General features: G+C 37.8%; 1 long non-coding RNA gene across 2 annotated transcripts in view; it reads right to left on the bottom strand.

The window, feature by feature from the left end:
* Window positions 1-19,605, bottom strand: part of LOC148128764 (uncharacterized) — a 77,477-nt gene that overhangs the window by 26,031 nt on the left and 31,841 nt on the right. For both annotated transcript variants that reach the window (XR_015745825.1, XR_015745824.1), the window contains exon 2: window positions 7,772-7,912. This is a non-coding gene — a long non-coding RNA (uncharacterized LOC148128764). The remainder of the gene's footprint in view (window positions 1-7,771; window positions 7,913-19,605) is intronic.

Genomic DNA, 19,605 nt, shown 5'->3' on the forward strand with positions numbered 1-19,605 from the left:
GTTCCATTTACTTCCACACTGTTCCATAGAGCTTACAGTGTACTGACAATTAAAACAATTGTTCTTGATACTGCGAACAGAAATGGAGCATAACAGTTTAAAGTGAGAGTAATACTTACATATTTGGAAGCCTTCCAAACTGATATAGTTTTAATAAAAACTGATATGTGACCCTGGGGGTGATTGATAGGCTGAGGGCACTCCCTCCATCTCCTTAGCTTTTTAACCTTTCAAATTTTAACTGTGTTTTTTGTTCTGCTTTTAACTCAGATTTTTTTTTAAATATGTTTTTTATACCGCTTTATGGTTTTTATTTGTAAACTGAGAGGGGGGGAGGGAGGGAGGGAGGGGAGGGGGAGAAAGAAGGGAGGAGAGAGGGAAGAAGGGAGGGAGGCCTGGCCCATACTACCAAATTACACATTTATTTACATTACCATTACAGATGGGGCTGCAAAAATCCAGCCCATAATAGAAAGCTATTGAAAAACAAACTCTTCTGCCATCTAGTGATCATCTGGATTTTTACAGCTCGGGTGCAGTAGTTTTAACTTCTGCAATTCATCCTCTGGTTCCATGCTGGTGTCAACCAATCAGTCCATTCATTCATTGGTCTTCCTACCTACTCTGGACAATGACCTTTTTTACAATAGCTTTTCCAGACATGGATAGCCTCCAGATATGTGGATTCTAATACAGAGTTCTCAGTAATTGTGAATGCTCAGCTTAAGAAAACCTGCCCTGAAGTCTCAGGATTGTCCAGTACTCCTTACCCAAGTTTCCTTAAACAGGAAAGAACCAGAGACATTCCACACAAAGGAAAAGCTCCTATATTTATTTATATAAAATGATATTGATTCACAGAATAGATATGCCAAATGTTAAGGGCATCTGAGCTCACGCACACAGACTTCTAGGCCCGAAGCGACACACCAAAGCATAAATTCTAAATAAATCAATCCGATGTCTGCGCTTTACCACGTGACTGCATGAATAACAAGCTGTAGGAGAATGTAATGTATATTATAGTCCTCATCATTTTCCAACTTAAGAAGAAGAACAAAAAAGAAAGAAAGAATAACAAATGCTAGAAAACGGTGCCAAACAACAAAGCTTGGATTTTATACATGCACATCAATTCAGCCCTAAAGTCTTAAAAGCCCAGGGGTCATCTCAACCCCTTTAATACCAAAGGACCTAACGATGCCGCAGATCAAGCACCAAGCCCAAACCTGCTTTTGTCTGAGAGAAGATGAAAGCCCCGTAAAACAGGTGAAGACTTCTTTTGAATCATCACCTGCAATTAAACAAAGGAAAACGTAGAGGAGGTGAGTAAGCTGAACTTGAGTTTAAAAGGCACCAGCAGAGCAGGTGGATGCTTGCTGAAGACAGCGAGCAGAGTTTGGCTGTCATTCCCTCACCAAATTCAGAACCACCTCCTGTCTTTACTGGAGAGGGGAATGGAGTCACTTGCAAAGGAGGGGGTCCCAAACAGAGGAGGGAAACAGAAGAAAGAAGCTGGGGGGGGGGGAAGCTCCTCAACTTTCTGGTTGTCTTAAAATTTTGTAATAATTGAATCTTAATGATAATTAAAAAATAATTTGGCTAGAAATGAAATCTCTACATTGTATGTCAGGGGTATAAACCTACAGTTAGTTCCCTGAAAGTCTGTAGCGATTCTCAGTCATCCAGATCATGGTTGTTCCAAAGGTGCTTTTTCAAGAGGCAACTGGACTTTCCTGTTTTTTCTTGTGAAGACGTTTCGCTTCTCAACCAAGAAGCTTCTTTAGCTCTGATAGAATAGTTCAGTTGCCTCCTAAAAAAGCACCTTTGGGACTACAGTTCCTTGGCTGCAATCAGCACCCATTTTTTTTTTCAAAGGCCTCTCCATAATTCAACAGAGCAGTTGCCTAAAATCAGCCCTGCCATTTTCCTCTATTTTCAGCTGGGAATTTAATAAGAAAACAAGATTTAAATAACAAACGAAGTTCTAAATAAGCCTCAGAACAAGCTTTGCCAATTTAAGAAATAACTTTCTGAGAAAAGAAATAGAACATTTTGGCCCAGCTAGCATGTACATTACACGTCTGTTGTGGCCTCTACCTCCACAAAAATAAATTAAACATGTCCCACAGCCACAAAAAAATACTCATTTTTATCTTAGCAAGGAATATTCATGCATCTTTTGTGATGTGCTTGCAATGGAAAGACCTAAGGCGTGATAAATTTGCACATGGACAGACAGGAAAAAAATGAAGTTATATTTATCACAATAAATTTTGTAGTGCCATCTTGCTCAACTCCAATCCTCATTTTGCAACTCAAATATATGAAGAATCCACCAGAGGTCCAAAAATAGTGGTTGCAATGGAAGTTGTTTGAGCTAAGAATATTTGATTCAGTTCAACATATAAATGCAAAGTTCAATATATAGATGCAAACACCATGCAGAAACAATTAAGAGAAATTAGGAATGTCAAGAGTCCTCATCATCTCTGCAAACTACCATCCCCAAGACTCTTAAGAGGGAAGCAAATAAGAATGGCCCTGCCCAAAACTGAATATAGGAAATATCTCTCTCCAAGGTCCCAAAGCAAAGATTTTATGGCAAAAATGACATTGGGAAGAACAAATTCTAGACTATGAATTTCATTAAGAAGTACAAGCATTACTTAAGTGGATGTAATGCTTTAGTGGATGGAAAAAGAAGCTCTTGATCCCAAACTGAATCATTGCCAGCAAAATGTACAGAATTAAAAAAAAAAATCTGCCTACTTGAAAATACATAAAAGAAAAAGAAAAACAGATAATACACAATTGCACACTAAATTTAAAAAAACAACCCTTTCTCCCCTGTTACATATATGTAACACATACAGCCAAAAGACAAGCGGCTTCTCTCCAGGATGTTCCCCTAGTCACCTGAGTATATATCTTTTTTCTATTTCCTACTAGCTGTTTCTTTCAGTGAAAATAAAATGACAATCTTCAGTTTGTTGAAGAAATCGAACTGTCACAACTTTATTGTCAAGCTCAATCTTATTCTTCCAGATAGTCTTGCAGTATTTCTTCTGTGCTGTTTAACATCTGATGTAGTTTTTGCAATGCACTATACAGACACATTTTAGATTAGGAAACCAAGCTTGTGTGGTTTGTTGATGTAGCACATTATCCAATCCAATCCAGAATTGGATTGAAGAAACCGTGGCTAATTGAATATGCATAACTGCCTTATGAACACAGCCAAAATCTCCTTAAGAACAAAAATTTGCCTTTCAGTTCTTTGATCTTCCTTTCCTTAGCCAAACTTCTTGTGTCCAAATCTGAAGGAATTATTTGGTATGTGGGGAGATGTCATGTATGAAATACAAAACATTTCTGCCATAGTGGGCAAACATTGACTCAGTATCCAGAGAGAAGTAAACTTTCCTGATGGCCAAAATGATTAGGATCTTGGAAATTCAGTTGCTTAGTACCCTTCAATCTTGCTCTTTTGTCATCCTTTCTTCATTTTTGATGAATGAGGTTAAAAAGCAGCAGCCAAGGCTTTTATTCAACTCTCCATATCAACAGAAACATATAATATCCACACTGCATTTTCATTGGTAAGGCTCATAATACTGATCCAATCCATAGCTAAGATTGAAACTAACTTCAATCATCAGGAAAAAAGAATATAAATTTCAAGATAAAATGGAAGAAGACACCATAAGTATTATAATCCTAATTCATCTGGAGGGCATCAGATCAGGGAAATACGGTGTATAATATAAGACGATATATTTAAAACTATAAACGTGTTATGGGATGGCAGCATGATGGTTCTGCAAGTAAGATGCTGGGCTTGTCGACTGGAAATCCGGCAACCCAGATTCAAAACTGAGCGCCATATGACAGAGTGAGCTCCTGTCCTCACCCCAGCTCCTGCTAACCTAGAAATTTGAAAGCATGCAATGTGAGTAGATAAATAGGTACCATTACGGTAGGAAGGTAACAGTGTTCTGTGATATCATGCTGGCCACATGACCATGGAAATGTCTTCAGATAGCCCTGGCTCAATGGCCTTGAAATGGAGATGAGCACTGCCCCCATAGTCGACAATGACTAATGGAGTGAACTCTGTAGGGTCTCCTTTTTATGTTATTTCAGTAAGAGAGCGCTAAATGATTTATTTCCCAAAAAGTGACTATATTCTTCACACGCCTTGGAAACAGAAGAAAAAAATGGGGGAGGGGATTGCTTTGTATTGTTAAGACTGAACATTTAATACAGTACAATCATTCCAGCTTTCACAATTAGCTCTGTTTTTTAATACACAAATCTATGATAAAGATGCTGTTCAGCATCAGTTAGTAACAATTATTTTCTCTTCAGTTTCACGCACATGTTCCCATGGCTGTCATCCAAAAAGTTGGGAACATTAAACCTGCTGAGCAGGTTAACGGTAGTTGATTTCATTCTCCCCATCTTTGCAAGAACTTGCGTTTGTGGTATGTAAACCACTGACAATTTAATTCATTAGGCCAAATTTTGACTTGATGCAAATACCCTGTTACCCATGTTAAATATGGAAAGCGGATAGGAGTTATGTTGTAAAAATGATTGCAGTGGTCAGCTGTATTGGGCTGAAATCACGACAGAAGAGATTTTTTGCATCTGTGCTAGAAACTTGTGACAACGAATCATGTAATTGTACAATTAATTGTGGGAAGCAACCCTTGTATGTTCACTTTATTCTTAAAGCTCAGAAGGTGACGTAATTGTGATTATGCTGCAAAGTGGAATGCTCTTTTCAGAATTCACAGCTAAGAGCTGTGGTGGCACAGTAGTTAGAATGCAGTTCTGCACACTACTTCCGGCTGCCAGCAGTTCGGCAGTTCGATCCTGACCAATTCGAAGTTGACTCAGCCTTCCATCCTTCCAAGGTGGGTAAAATGAGGACCCAGATTGTTGGGGCAATAGGCTGACTCTGTAAACCTCTTAGAGAGGGTTGTAAAGCAGCGTGACACAGTATATAAGTCTAAGTGCTATTGCTATGTCAGCCAGCTCTGCCCCTTTTCAGGTGATTTCAGGAGATTTCCATTTCTCTCCTCTACATCAATTCTCTTCATCAATAATTGAAATGTGAGGAGGAGGGGGGAGGAGGAGGAGGAGGAGGAGGAGGAGGAGGAAAAAGAAGTCCCTGTCCATTACATGGTTCCATCGTTCTACTGCTTCTCTGACTTGTGAATTCTTTGGGAGAAGTTATAGTTAATGAAGGGATACCAGGAAGAGGAAGTAACAAAGGTAAAGAATATGGTGTCTTATTCCTTACACACACACACAACCACACACATACACACTAACTTGCACATATGTTTTCTCCCAAAGGTAAGAAATTGCATACTTTACCAAATTTGGCAGTTGCTACTAAACTGTGCCTTTTTAAATGGAAAGACTCCTTAGGAAATCTTTTAACTAAAAACTGTCTGTACTTTTGAAGGCACTAAGGATGCTCTGTTGAGAGATGGCTGTTCAATTTTTACATAGATGGCCTCTTTGACCACTGTTTCAAACCATCGATCCTCTCTATCAAAAATGTGCACACTTTAAACCCAAGAATACACTAAAGCAGAAGCTTGTCCACCCCCAAGGATAAAATACCCAGACACAAACTGAGCAACGTAGTATATGCAGTACAATGCAGTGAAACATTTTTTGCAGATCTGTACATTGGGGTACAAAACAATCACTTCACAAATGTGTGGCTTTTATGGGTTTCATCAAGACAAGATTCAGCAGTCCATCTGCATTTAAAAGACAAAGGCCCTCTTTTGAAGATAGCAAAGTCCACATTTTGGATAGAAAGGACCTCTAGTTTGAAAGTGGGGTCAAAGCGGCCATCTAAGTCCAAGGGAGGAGGGATGCAATATCATCTAGCTCCAGTCTACAACAGTCCTTTCAGCAGTTCCAAGAAGGCTCCACACCCAAATGCATTACTCAGGTGACCCTGAGGACACAAATAAACCTCCAGGTGGCCTCAATGATTCTCTAAAAGAATGCAAATGACCAGCTATCTGTAAGGAATATAAATCCTTCCATTTCCCAACCATCTAGTCAGAGCTGAAGAAGCTTCTTGGATAAGAAGCAAAATGTCTTCAAAGAAAAACAAGAAAGTCCAGTTGCCTCTTGAAAAAGCTCATTTGGGACAAAGTTCTAGGACATTATTTGATTTTATTATTGGATTAAAAACCAAGTGCACGGAAGGAATATAGAGTTGGACTATTTGATCAAGGTTGTAATGGATATAATTGATTTTGCTGATAGGAAATGAATGGTGAAGTTTTTGGATTTTTTTTATATAGGTTGTTTTTGACTTATGACCACAATTGGGATCAGAATTTCCATTGCTAAGCAAAAATTTAAAACTTTTTGTCATAGTTGTTAAGCATGACTGCAGTTCTTAAATAATGGGTGTCAAACTCATGGTGCCATGTTGCCATCACATGTTGTATTGTGACATTTTTTCCCCTTGGTGGAGCTGGGGTAGGCGTGGCCTGCGTACAATGCCTCTGGACTGGAGGCCGCCAGTTTGACACCCCTGCCTTAAGTGAATCACACTATTGTTAAGCAAATGCAGCTTTTTTCGTTGACTTTGCTTGTCAGAAGCTGGCTGGGAAGATCAAAATGGTGATTTATATGAACCCAGAAATGCTGCAATCATCATAAATATATGCCAGTTGCCAAGCACCTGAATTTTAATCATGTGACCACAGGTATGCTGTGAAGGTCACAAGTGCGAGGACTGGTCTTGAGTCACTTTTTTCAGGGCCATTGTGACTTCAAACAATTGGTAAATGAATGGCTATAATTCGAGGACTACCTGAAGTTAAATATTGAGATATGAGAAGAAGAGAGCATTTGTTGTACTTTAAGAGATGGTGGTAAGTTACTCAAATTGTTTATACTTGAAAAGAAAAATTGCTTTTTTATGAAGTTTTTTTTTTCTTTTCCATACTTTCTATTTTTTCTGTTTATGATATTTTTGTAGTTTGTATTTTTTTTTTATTTTTTTATAATTGTAATCTCTAATGAAATTATTTTAAAAAAAAATCAAATGAACAAGCTACACCTGGAATTCAAAGGACTCTATTGGAAATGCAGCACACACCTCCTTAAAACCTACTCCTGCCAGCTCATCCAGCTGCCATCAACTTCAGAAAGAGCCGCCTTTGCCTATTCAAAATAGAACTTGATACGGCATATATCTGCCACTGTTGTTGAGGGTTTCTGAAGGTCACATGTTAGGTTCAACGTTCCAGGAAAAAGAAGAGCTCTCTAGAACACATAACGCCTGTGCTGGAACCCGTCGAGAACTATGTTCTTGCTGCAGTTATAAGGCATGTTGTAACACTTTGCCTGTCGGTGTTTCCCTGGAGCATAACATGCCGCTAGAGAATAATGAAGACATTGAATAGCTTGACTGACAGCTCCAGCGGCACCTAGAAAAGAATCCTGATTGCAACACAGTGCCAACCTTGGCTTAAATTTTCCTTCTGATCTGCCCCATCAGATGCCAACATTTGTAAACACTAAGGCAGTTTCCACAATCAAATGCATACATGCACATACATACATGGATAAAACAAATCTAGGAAGCTTTGTTCCAAATCCAACTGAATATCCATTGTGTTGCTATCAGAACACACTGTAAGACAAACAACTGAGATAAATATTTCATACATACTGATCCCCCTTTTCCCCAAATTCCTCTAGATTCCAATGAAAAACCAACCCTGAAGTTATTGCCAGTTTTGATCCAACAGGTGAGTAGAACAGGTGTTGATGGAGAAATTCTAAAATGTAGCTTGTCTATTCTTTCTATCCACCTTGATTTCAGCTCCACAAACCGAACGTGTTTTCAAAGAGAAAATCTCTGAAATTCAGAGCAAATTACAGATAGTCACAGTTTAGACAAATATCACAGAGATATCTGGTCAATTAGCAGTGCATTTCTCAGATCTAAATAGCGTAAAACCTAGAACTAAAATCTAGATCTAACTATCCCTTCTGACCCAGGCTGCCACAACAAAGAATAAGATTGGAATGGTAGTCTTGTAGCTTTTTTGTGTTTCAAGCTCAGTTTTGACACTGGAAATAAATTCTTGGTCCAAGCTATGAGCATTAAAATAACTTGTACTGTGTTTCACATCTACTGTGAGCTAAAATATGGTTTGGCACCTGCTTCTCCAGTTAATTATCTCAAATTCTTATATATAGTTAATTAAATCTGGAAAGACCAATGTTTGCATACCTCACAATGCACTGATGTCATTAAATTCATGGATAAATTAAACAATGAATGGCATAAGGACATTACACCAAAGCATAGATTAAGTTCTACGTATGATAAATTACAGAGAAATTACATAGCACCTAATCTGAACCTTGAAAAAGTCAAGAGGTCAGTATTGACAAGTTCTTGTTCTTATTGAAGTGCCTTTCTGTTCAAGAATGGACAACACAGCTAATGGATAATGTAACTAATAAATGCAGCAGTTGTGTATATGGGTCTCCTGGAATGGATTAGAGATTATGTATGGGTGGATCAGGAAGAAGTAGGTGAGGTCAAAGGAGAGAATAGACATGTTCATAGAAAGAGTAGGCATGTCCAAATCCTTTTTTCTTTGACTCATCTGCTTAATTGCAACTTAATTGAAAATCAGAGGCTGCATTGTTTTGATAGCCTGAGTTCTTCCCTGAAAGCTGGCATTATCAGCATTAATTAAAAGTATTATCAGTGCAAAGCTGAGAAGGGGGCCTGCAGCCATAGAAAAGCTTAGATAAAGGCCTGCAGGCTGCAAAGCTATGTATTTAAATCAGTGAAGGAAAGAATTGTTAAGCACTTTTGGTAATCAGGCTGGGAGAACTTGTATACAGTATGTCCCTGGAAATCCCACTTACTGGCATCAAGTATCTAATTGAATAGTTTAACCCGACTTCTCTTTTTTCTTTTTTAATCATCATACTGCATTGTGATGAAATGTTTGGATTGACAGACAGATAAATGGATGACCCTGCTGTGCCTTCTTCTGAAATATGAGTTAGGTATTGCATTTTCTATGGATTTCTTTTATAAGGACAATTTGTAACATGCCGTAACCTTAAGGATATGATTACTGATTAGAAAGAAGATGGTTAGGTAACACTGTAGTGTCCAAAAAGACACTGAAGCTCTAATCACATTACCAAACAGTGTGTCTGTTTACATTAAACAATCAGTATTCAGTTCTTCAAAGCTCTTTGTTTTTGAATTCTCATCCTATGAGCTCATAAAACATCTGAGAGGGGTTTTTTTCCCTCCTTTTTTAATTTGAGATTGTGCACTAATCTCATAACAGTTGGCAAAACACCATAAAACAGGTTGGCAGTCAAACAAATAACTCTACACGAGACCAAACATAATTGTGGGTTATTGAAAAATGCTTCCTATACATGACTGGAATTCCCCTTGTTAGCTGAAAGTTTTCTAAACTGGCCAAAATACATTGTCAAACAGACCTGCGGGCTTTCATGTGGTGCCCTACAATGCAATCTTGATCCGTGTTTTTTAAAGATCCACTCACTAATTTGACATGAAAAATAATTATTCCCTTGGAACTTTCGTCCACTGTCACCTAATCTGAAGTCAGCTAGCCAAATCAGTGCTTAATCCCCACCCAGAGAAAACATAGGGAGGGGGGAATGACTGAGAGAGCAGCATTCCAAGTTGAGGAAATGACAATTTTTTTGCTGGTATATTCTCTACTTGTATTGTATACGGTATTATACGAGCTGTTATACCCATTACTCCTCTTTACCAGAAATACACAGCCAACATCCTCAGGAACCACTGATACACAACATACATTTAGACCATGGTTGTCCAATCTTTTGACCTACCAACCCAGGCCGTATTACGTGAATTGTCTTGAGTTGCATATAAACTACACAGTATAGATAATGGATGTTTCATGAGATATTTCACGAGAACAGTCCACTCCATTCCTTTACCCGCAACAGAATACCTTATGCCACCATACTTGAAATGTTAGGCTTAGACAACTTAGAACTACGCCACCTTCAGTCCGACCTAAGCATAGTACATAAAATTATCTATTGCAATTTCCTACCAGTCAATGACTACTTCAACTTCAACCACAACAATACATGAGCACACAACAGATACAAATTCAATGTAAACCGCACCAAACTTGATTGCAGGAAGTACGACTTCAGTAACAGAGTGGTCAATGTCTGGAATACTCTACCTGATTCTGTGGTTTCTTCTCCAAACCCCAAAAACTTTAACCTCAGACTGTCTACTGTTGACTCACCCCATTCCTAAGAGGTCTGTAGGGGGCCATCACTGTCGTAATGTTATATTTTATTCGTATCCATTTTATGTATTAATAATCATGTTTATACTTATACCTGTTATCTAATAACATGCTCAACAAAATAAATAAATAAAAATAAAAATAAATAGATGTAAGTAACAAACTTCTTTTATTTATTTATTTATTATAAATCTTGTGTGGCCACATTACTAGCTGTCCAGAACTACATGTGGCCTATGGGCAGTGGATTGGACAGGCCTAATGTAGACCATATTCTCGATGCAGAAATCCAAAGTATTCTCAAATGGCTGGATGGCTATCTCTAGGCTATATTTGAATCTATATTAACATCAACTGAATGGTCTTCTTTAATTGTCTGGTATTTCATCAGTCGGTCAAGACCGTAAGAGGCCATTTTGAATGAAGCCGCACAGCCATTGGAAACACTGCACTGAGTATCAGATACCCCATTACTCAATTTCACCATTCTTCAATAGACAGATACTTTGCATCCATTCCAATTCTTTTTTGTTTGGCCTACAACAGCCATGTCTGGGAGGCTTCTAATGTTCTTGAATACAGGTGGTCCACAATTTACAACAGTTCACTTAGTGACTGTTCAAAGTTACAACAGCCCTGAAAAAAGTGACTCATGATCGTTTCTCACACTTATGACTGTTGCAGCATCCCCACGGTCACATGATTTACCACTCATATTTATGACAGTTGCAGTATCCTGGACTCATGTAATCACCTTTTGCAACCTTTTGACAAGCAAAGTCAATGGAGAATCCAGATTCACTTAATAACTGCAGTGATTCACTTAACAAATGTGGCAAGAAAAGTCATAAAATGGGGCTAAACTCACTTTAAAATTTCTCACTTAGCAACCAAAACATGGAGCTCAATTGTGGTCATAAGTTGAGGACTACCTGTACTAGCTTGAGCTTCTGAAGGATAAATGTTTTTTCCTGTTCCTGTTCTTCATGATAGAGAGCTTTTTCTTTCACATTTCAGCCCATTAAGATTTTACTAGGGACTTTCTACTTGATATATGTGATCCAACCTCTAGTGATTTTAGTATTTATCTACACTATGTGTACTGTCTGCATAACTCCATGTACTTGCCACACCAAGCTCCGCCTTTGTTTCTCCCTCACATGCATGTTATTGGGAGGCTAATTTAGTAAATAAGCATACCCCAGGAACATCTGTGTGTGGGCATTAGCATTAGCATACCGAAAACCATTTTTGTGTATGCTCATAACCATCTGAACTATTTTACCTACTGCCTCATCTATTGTCCTACTTCAGACTCAAAAGATGAAACAGTACTTTGGAGCTCATAGGGCCATTTACACAACACCATCTGTAACTCCTTAAAGCAGCAAGGAGTCTGAGGAACCTCATTGCTATCTCCACATCTGGATAATGATCCCAAAAAATGCTATTTTAAGAAATTGAAGACAAAACTTCATAGTACTTCTTGAAGTCTTCAAATCCAAGTTCTGTCTAGCTCAAGAGAGTTGCATTTTTGATTCAATAGTAAATTAGAGCATTGTACTGGATTTAAATATCAGAAAGAATACTTTAGAGCAGTGATCCCCAACCTTTTTTACGCTGCGGCCCGGTACCGGCATCAGCTGGGCGCCGCGGCCCGGTACCGGCATCAGCTGAGCGCCGCCATCTTTTTTATGAGAAAGTGCTTCCGGTGACCTCACCGGAAGCATTTTTCATCAAAAAGATGGCGGCTCAGCTCCGGTGAGCTTTTCCGGTAGAAATGGCTTTCTACCTGGAAAAGCTCACTGAAGCGCTGGCGCCGCCATCTTTTTTGATGAAAACATGCTTCTGGTGAGCTTTCTACCCGGAAAAGCTCATCGAGCGCAGCGCCCTTATCTTTTTTGATGAAAACGTGCTTCCGGTGAGCTTTCTACCCGGAAAAGCTCACCGGAAGCACTTTTTCATCAAAAAGATGGCGGCGCCAGCAAGCCAGCGGCCCGGTAGGAGTTGTTCCGCGGACCGGTGGTTGGGGACCCCTGCTTTAGAGTACACAAATGTATGAATCTAACATGTATCTGCAACTTATGGTTGCCACTTTATTTTCTCAAATTGCAAGGCTGCTTTGGAAGCCTTCCTACAACAGCCACAAAATTTTGTGCTATTTTTTACAGCTTTTATGAGTTGTAGATAGATGCTGTTTTCAAAGCCTTGTGTGTTCTGAAGCAGATCAAATCCAAAGCATTGCACAATCATATTAAATACATTTTCCTGTTGTGCACAAAATAAACTTTGCTACTGCTCTTATGTTAAATATTCTGTAGCTTTCAAACTACTTATTTAATATATGAGGAAATTTGTTTAGTATAGATTCTACTAAATAGAATCTCTAAGTTTCCAAAGCCAGAATCTCTAATGCATTTGTCTGAGGCTTGCTAAAATTGTGTAGTGGTTTGTATCGCTACAAGTTTCTTGAATTGCATCATAATAATCCTAACAATCATCAGGAATATTTCATATTTCAACACAAATGTCTATAGCATTGTAAGAAACATAGTGACGCCTTATACCTATCAATGTACAATTTAAATGGAAGTTCTGACTCATATTATGCAGAAATTTCCCACCACATGCTTATGTCAAAAGACCGTTTTCTCAATCTTCTCATCACTTCCTTAACAGGTGCCAATCTTCAAACCTACCTAGACATTGTAAATAGTTTTCAAAGGACAACTTCAGGTCAAAAGGTGCCAAATCTGGACCAGACTTCCATAAACTTTATAAAAACAGTACCAAGCCTGAGCTTTTATCTTGGAGCTGAAGCATATTTGAATTAATAATGTTAGGGCTATCAGAACAAGGGTGGAAAGATCCAGATGACCAACAGACTGCACAAAGAGGGATTTTTATATAGAAGTTTGCTATCATCTACAATATTAGCCACTGGATTTTGCAATTCAAATCTGATAGCTTTAACATTGCACCTAAATTTTAATTTGCAATGTGAGAGGAGAAAAATTATTAGTTATTGCAAGGAAGCAATTCTCAGAAATGCCAGTTTTTAAAAAGATGTCATCTCTATAATATTAAAGCTAATAATGCAGGATCTTAAATGTAAGTATCCCCTTCTCATACATAGAACTGAAGAGGGGGGAAAGCGGGGGGAAAGGTTGGGTCTAATAAAGCAAGCCAAGATTTCAGGCAGCTGCCTATAATTTTCACGTGTGTCTTCCACAGAGTAATCAGCTAATCAGAGCTGATTAGTCTCTCTGATCTTGGGGGATTTTATCCAAGCACTGCAGCTATCAAAGCAATTATAATAGCACATTCATTAGCAAGATAAGTCTTTTGTGTCATTCATGCAAATGAATTCTACATTCACTAGAAAACTGCCTAAAAAAAGCTCTCTGAAACAAAACAAAAACACATAATTGTGATGTGAGCCTAAAACAATATTTTATTTATGAGAGATTTTTGCAATACAAAACTTATTATGAAGTGGGAGACACAACAAAGTATCAATTTCAAACTGAAAATATTCCCAACATCAATAAAATATGTTTTTTGTTTTTTTTAATCAAGACAGACTGGTTTAATTTCAACAGAAAGTAAGAGCCCTTTTTCTGGGCTGCAAAAATACACATGACCACTAGATGATAGGAAGAATTTTATGTATCACTTTGCTGCCATCTAGTGGTTAATAGATTTTTGCAGCCCAAATCTGGGACTGAAAGCCACTGAAATAATAGCCATGCAGAAATATAAACTATGATCTGACAAACCATTTATAGCCAATCCCTTCCCTAACTCTAAGGCCCAAAACCTCATGCTCTCCTAACCCTAACCCTCACTGTGGCAAATCTGGAGAGCATCACATTGGAAAGGCTTCTCATGTGCAGAGAATGTTAAATATGAATATAAGTGCATTTGGCCATTTGGTAACATGATGCTATGTAAACTACAGGCCTTTCTGAACTACATAGCAACATTGGTATCAGATCAAATAAGAATGTATGGTCACAGTAATCAATGTACTAGGAATTTCTTGGTTGCTAATGATTGTATGTAGGGATTTTCCCTTGAACATGACTTAAAAATCCCAATTAGTAAACAAATTATCTGCCAGAATTTTAACTGGTAGAGCCAAGTTATCTCATATCATTCAATATCACTCCAATATTTAGCAGGCTGCTCCAAAGTACCAGGAACCCTATGCAAACAAAATTCCCAAATCTATAAGCTTTGCATCTATGCAGATTGAGCTACTGAAAGTTAAATAACCAACCAAATAAAAATCCATCTAAATCTTAATTGCTCCAAATAAGTAACTCTGAAGTCTTAAGTTGGGTTTTGTACTAACATGCTGTAAGGCTAGTTAATGGGATCAAACACTAAAAAGCAGATTTGATTTGACTTGACTTGATTGTCTAAAGAGTAGTTGCAGAAAACCTAAAGGCAATCCTATATTGCTACCTCTTTGCAGAACATTGTCTAACTAGCGTGCTTGGAAAATACTAGTGGACTTTATGTTATGAATAAAGCTGGCAAAACAGCAACTAGCAGTTCTCATAGCCGCACCAAAAAAACTCTTAAGAGAGCCCCACTGTCTTCCATAGTCTTGAGGAGAACAGCCATATTTCAATTAGGAAAGATGAGAGGAAAAAGAGTGAGATTTAAACCTTAGAGTCTAAATCTACAAACATCTCTGATAAGTGTGTTCTGCAATAGCAGATATTCTGTTGTAGATGGCTTCACTCTTTCTTTCAGTATTTGCTGTGGAGTGCCATTATCTTGAGATGGATAGCCATATAACCATATAAATAAATAATCTATTCTAGATGGTTTGCACATGAGGGTATACCATTGAGTAGAGTAATTCCAGAATAAGGAATTGAAAATCCTGAGTGCAAAGCTTTACTGTTGACCGGACTGAACTGTGACATTTGTTTTTTGCCGCAAACTATATGGGCTAATCTTCTGGAAATTCCATCTCCTATATTACCAGTGGTCCATGGCAGTTCTTTCTACCATGCCCTAGATTGTGTCAATTATCAAAATTCCCATCCGGGATGGACATTCTCATTTGGAAACTGAAATAATACAACATATCTACAGGTGACTTGGTTAAGGAAAGCTGTTCAACATATAATGGTTTCATCTACCTAATTTTTCAGGCTTCTAATATTCAAGTGTGAACTGCTAATTTGCCGTTTTCCAAGAGAAAATGGGGGAAATGCATCTATTTCAATTGCTCAATCAAACGAATGAAGTATTTATTGTGACTGGTCACCCTGTCAGAGATTTAAACTGGATCTGGCATTTTTAGCAACCTTGCGAGTTCTCTTCAAAGACCTGGAGTAGGCAAACATTGTAGTTTCATGGTGTTAAAATATTGCTGCAGGATGTAAGCTGTTTCAAGTAACACTGTCTTTTGCAACTGACATGAAGAAGAAGAAGAAGAAGAAGAAGAAGAAGAAGAAGAAGAAGAAGAAGAAGAAGAAGAAGAAGAAGAAGAAGAAGAAGAAGAAGAAGAAGAAGAAGAAGAAGAAGAAGAAGAGGAGGAGGAGGAGGAGGAGGAGGAGGAGGAGGAGGAGGAGGAGGAGGAGGAGGAGGAGGGAGGAGGAGGAGGGAGGGAGGAGGAGGAGGAGGAGGAGGAGGAGGAGGAGGAGGAGATAGGTTTACATTATTTATTCATTTACTCAAAATTGTATGTGAGGGGTCCTTGGTGGTCTCTGAGCTTGCCTGTTTTCTTGAAGATGTTTCATTATTCTAGGTAACATCATCATGAAAACAAGCCAGCTCAGAGAGCACCAAGGACCCCTCATTTCAACTCTGAGCTACAAATATTCTATTTTATTGGTAAAATTGTACGTTGCTAAATCTTCAGGATTCATAGCAGCTTACCACACAGTGGCTTACATGTTAATTGCAATAAAAACACTTCAAACACAATAAAAATTATACCATATAATATAAAAACAATAATTCATTAGCAACTGATAATCAAGAAATAACATCTGAATAATGGTAACCAATCATTCTAAGTTAGACTCTAACTTTACTAGTTAAAGCTTCATAACTGATATCAGGATTGGATTGCCCTAATTTTCTATTTTGTGCTTCCATAGAAAACATAGCCTTCTAACTTCCCCCTCATTGCACTGTAATGGGATACTATTAGCAACTTCCAGTTTTCTTTGAATGGGTTGAATCAGATAGAAGTTGGCAGTCCCAGTATTATCTAGTTTTGAGCCTAGGCACTTTGTGTGGCACCTAATTAACTACTTTAATTAGTTAAATATAGTTAATGATTTCTTTCCTTATACTTATTCATTGACATTACATGTTAATTTATTTGTTAGTATCCATATTCTACTTTTTGTTCAGAAGCTCAAAGTTGCATTCATGATGAATCAAAGCAATTGTGCACAGTAATGCAAACATATGTACTTTTATTCATTTGAGTTTCCCTGAAGTAGATATCCTAAACTACTAATCACTGGCACCCACATGGCTGAAATTTAGGTGCTTGGACCTCATGTACTAAGCTTCAAGTAAAAGGTTTACATTTGGTAGCAAGATAAATTATCAAATTCTATTTTTAAGTACTATAAAAATTGCTCCCTCCCCCCCCACAAAGTCCACTGTGCTGGTAAAGTCACCTGATGCATCAAATAAAAGAGACATTGGCATGATCCCACATTCTGATCTCAACCAAAGCCAACCTTCTACTGCTGATTAATGAGTTGTGATATCATAGGCTGTGTGGATGCATACTTAAGCAGCAAAAAAAGGGAGGCAGACACCGGCAGCATCATGTTTGAATTTTTTTTTGGTGCCTTCTCTATCTTCTTGTACAACCTGTACAGAAATATTGTTTCATCTCAGTTTTAAGAAACCAGATATTTAGGGCTACTTTCAACGTAAGATGGCAACGCTCCACATAGAGATAGCAGCAATTGATAGTATAGTCAAAACACAGAGAACAATTAAGAAAAAAGGGAGGGTCTGTATAGGTTCAAATGATCGTCAGTTCAAACAATCTTTTATCTTATTAGGCAGGGAGAATTGGAAACTTCTACCTCAAAAGGGCATACTTGTACTTACTAGGGGCTACAGCTCATTTTTAGAATCCATGGTAAGAATTCTTTTCTCATTAGCTCTGCTTAAAGTAAAACTTTTCCATTGACTCATGGATTAGCAATTGTCCATTTTTACAATCTCTTTTAAATCTTATTTTATTTATTCCCATTCCATCTTTATACACGTTTAGGTTTATGATGGGTGATAAGTGCAAATAATGCATTCCCACAGTCCTAATTAATTCTCTAGTTCACTATAAAAAATAAAGGATTCCTTGAATCAAGCTCATTTTCTAATGACTTCATATATCTGTGCAGAACAATATAGAAATGGTTTGCCATTTCCTTCTTCTGAGATGTTATGCAACCTCTCCATATAGTCTACATCCCTGCGAATTTAATGGTTGTTAGGTTTTTTGTGGGGGGGTTGGGGGGGTTGGGGGGGGACTAAGCGACCCTACCTGATGGAACATGTTTCAGTTATTGTCAGGCACAAATAACCAGTAACATTTGTTGAGATCAAAGCACAGCAGAATGTATTATTGCTACCTATACACAAGAATCTAGTCAACTAATGGTCAAAGCTAAATTGGCGCTAGGTAAGGATCAACAGAACCCAAGAGGGGAGGCTGGATTTCGATCTCTTGTGGCAATGAAATGACTTCAAACTGATGACACTGACTTCTAACTTAGCCTACTTGTTTCCTACAGATATAGACATAGTCACCAAACTCCAGTCATGCCTTCTACAATTTGGTCCTTTCAGAGATAGTGGAATTGCACAAGAAATCTACATTCATTTTATTGAGAGTAACTATAATAACAGACTCTTACAAGCCTGATTCTTGTATACTTCCTCTTCTTTCTCAATAGTTCAATGACTTAGGGATGTGCCATTATTCGGAACTTTAAAAATATTTTAGTACCTTTTGATCAGGTAATAATTTCTGCATATCTCCCTTGAAATAATCTTTTCTCTCTGGAGGGCCTTTTTAGTTCAGAATTCTGCCAGCTGGAATCTGAAAGAAAACAATTTGGAGAACTCTGGACAAAAGAAAACCAATGGGCTGGTTTCCATGGGAGAAAAATATGTTTTTTTTAGCCCTTGAGCCTATGATCATTCATAAATTGATCATACTAAAAACCACATAGATGAATTATAAACATATATATACAGGAATTAGCACACTGATTTTTTTTTTTTTTCATTTTTACATCTAATCAGCTGGCCAATTGGTTTATACGTTCGCAATTTCAGTTTTATAGTGTCATTTCTCTAAGTGATGCTTTTCATGAGGTCACATTTAAATGATGGATTCTTCACAATTACTGTCCATTAGAAGACAGGAAAACATAAAAATCAACAGAATATGGTGAGAGTTATGAGTTCTTTTCTAAAGGGGGACTGTAAGGACCAACTCTTTTCATACTCTACATAAATGACCTCTGTGATCATATCAAGAGCAACTGTGTTCTTTTTGCTGACGATGTAAAGCTATTTAACACCACAGACAATACTGCTACCCTTCAAAAAGACCTTGACTATGTATCAGAATGGTCAAACAAATGGCAACTTCAAATCTCAACAAATAAATGCTCTGTCTTACATATTGGCAAAAAAAATTCAGAAAATAAAATAGAAGCTGAATAGTCAAGACCTTGCTGATGATCCAAACTGTCAAGGATCTTGGAGTACTCATCTCTAATGATCTAAGTGCTAGAGCCCACTGTAACTACATAGCCAAAAAGGCGTTAAGAGTTGTTAACCTAATCTTACGTAGCTTTTTCTCTGGTAATATTACACTACTAACTAGAGCATACAAAACATTTGCTAGACCAATACTCGAATACAGCTCATCAGTCTGGAACCCACATTACATATCTGATATTAACACAAAGTCCAGAAATATTTCATAAGAAGAGTTCTCCACTCCTCTACTCATTGCAGAATACCTTATACCACAAGACTTGAAATTCTAGACCTAGAAAACCTAGAACTACGCCTTCGGTCCGATCTAAGTATAGTATATAAAATCATACATTGCAATGTCCTACCTGTCAATGAATACTTCAGCTTCAACCATAATAACACTAGAGCAAACAATAGATACAAACTCAAGGTTAATCGCACCAAACTTGACTGCAGAAAATACAACTTCAGTCAATGTCTG

Source organism: Notechis scutatus, chromosome Z, assembly GCF_049901735.1.
Source record: "Notechis scutatus isolate UNSWTSFEM ecotype Mainland chromosome Z, rNotScu1.2, whole genome shotgun sequence".
Classification (NCBI taxonomy): domain Eukaryota; kingdom Metazoa; phylum Chordata; class Lepidosauria; order Squamata; family Elapidae; genus Notechis; species Notechis scutatus.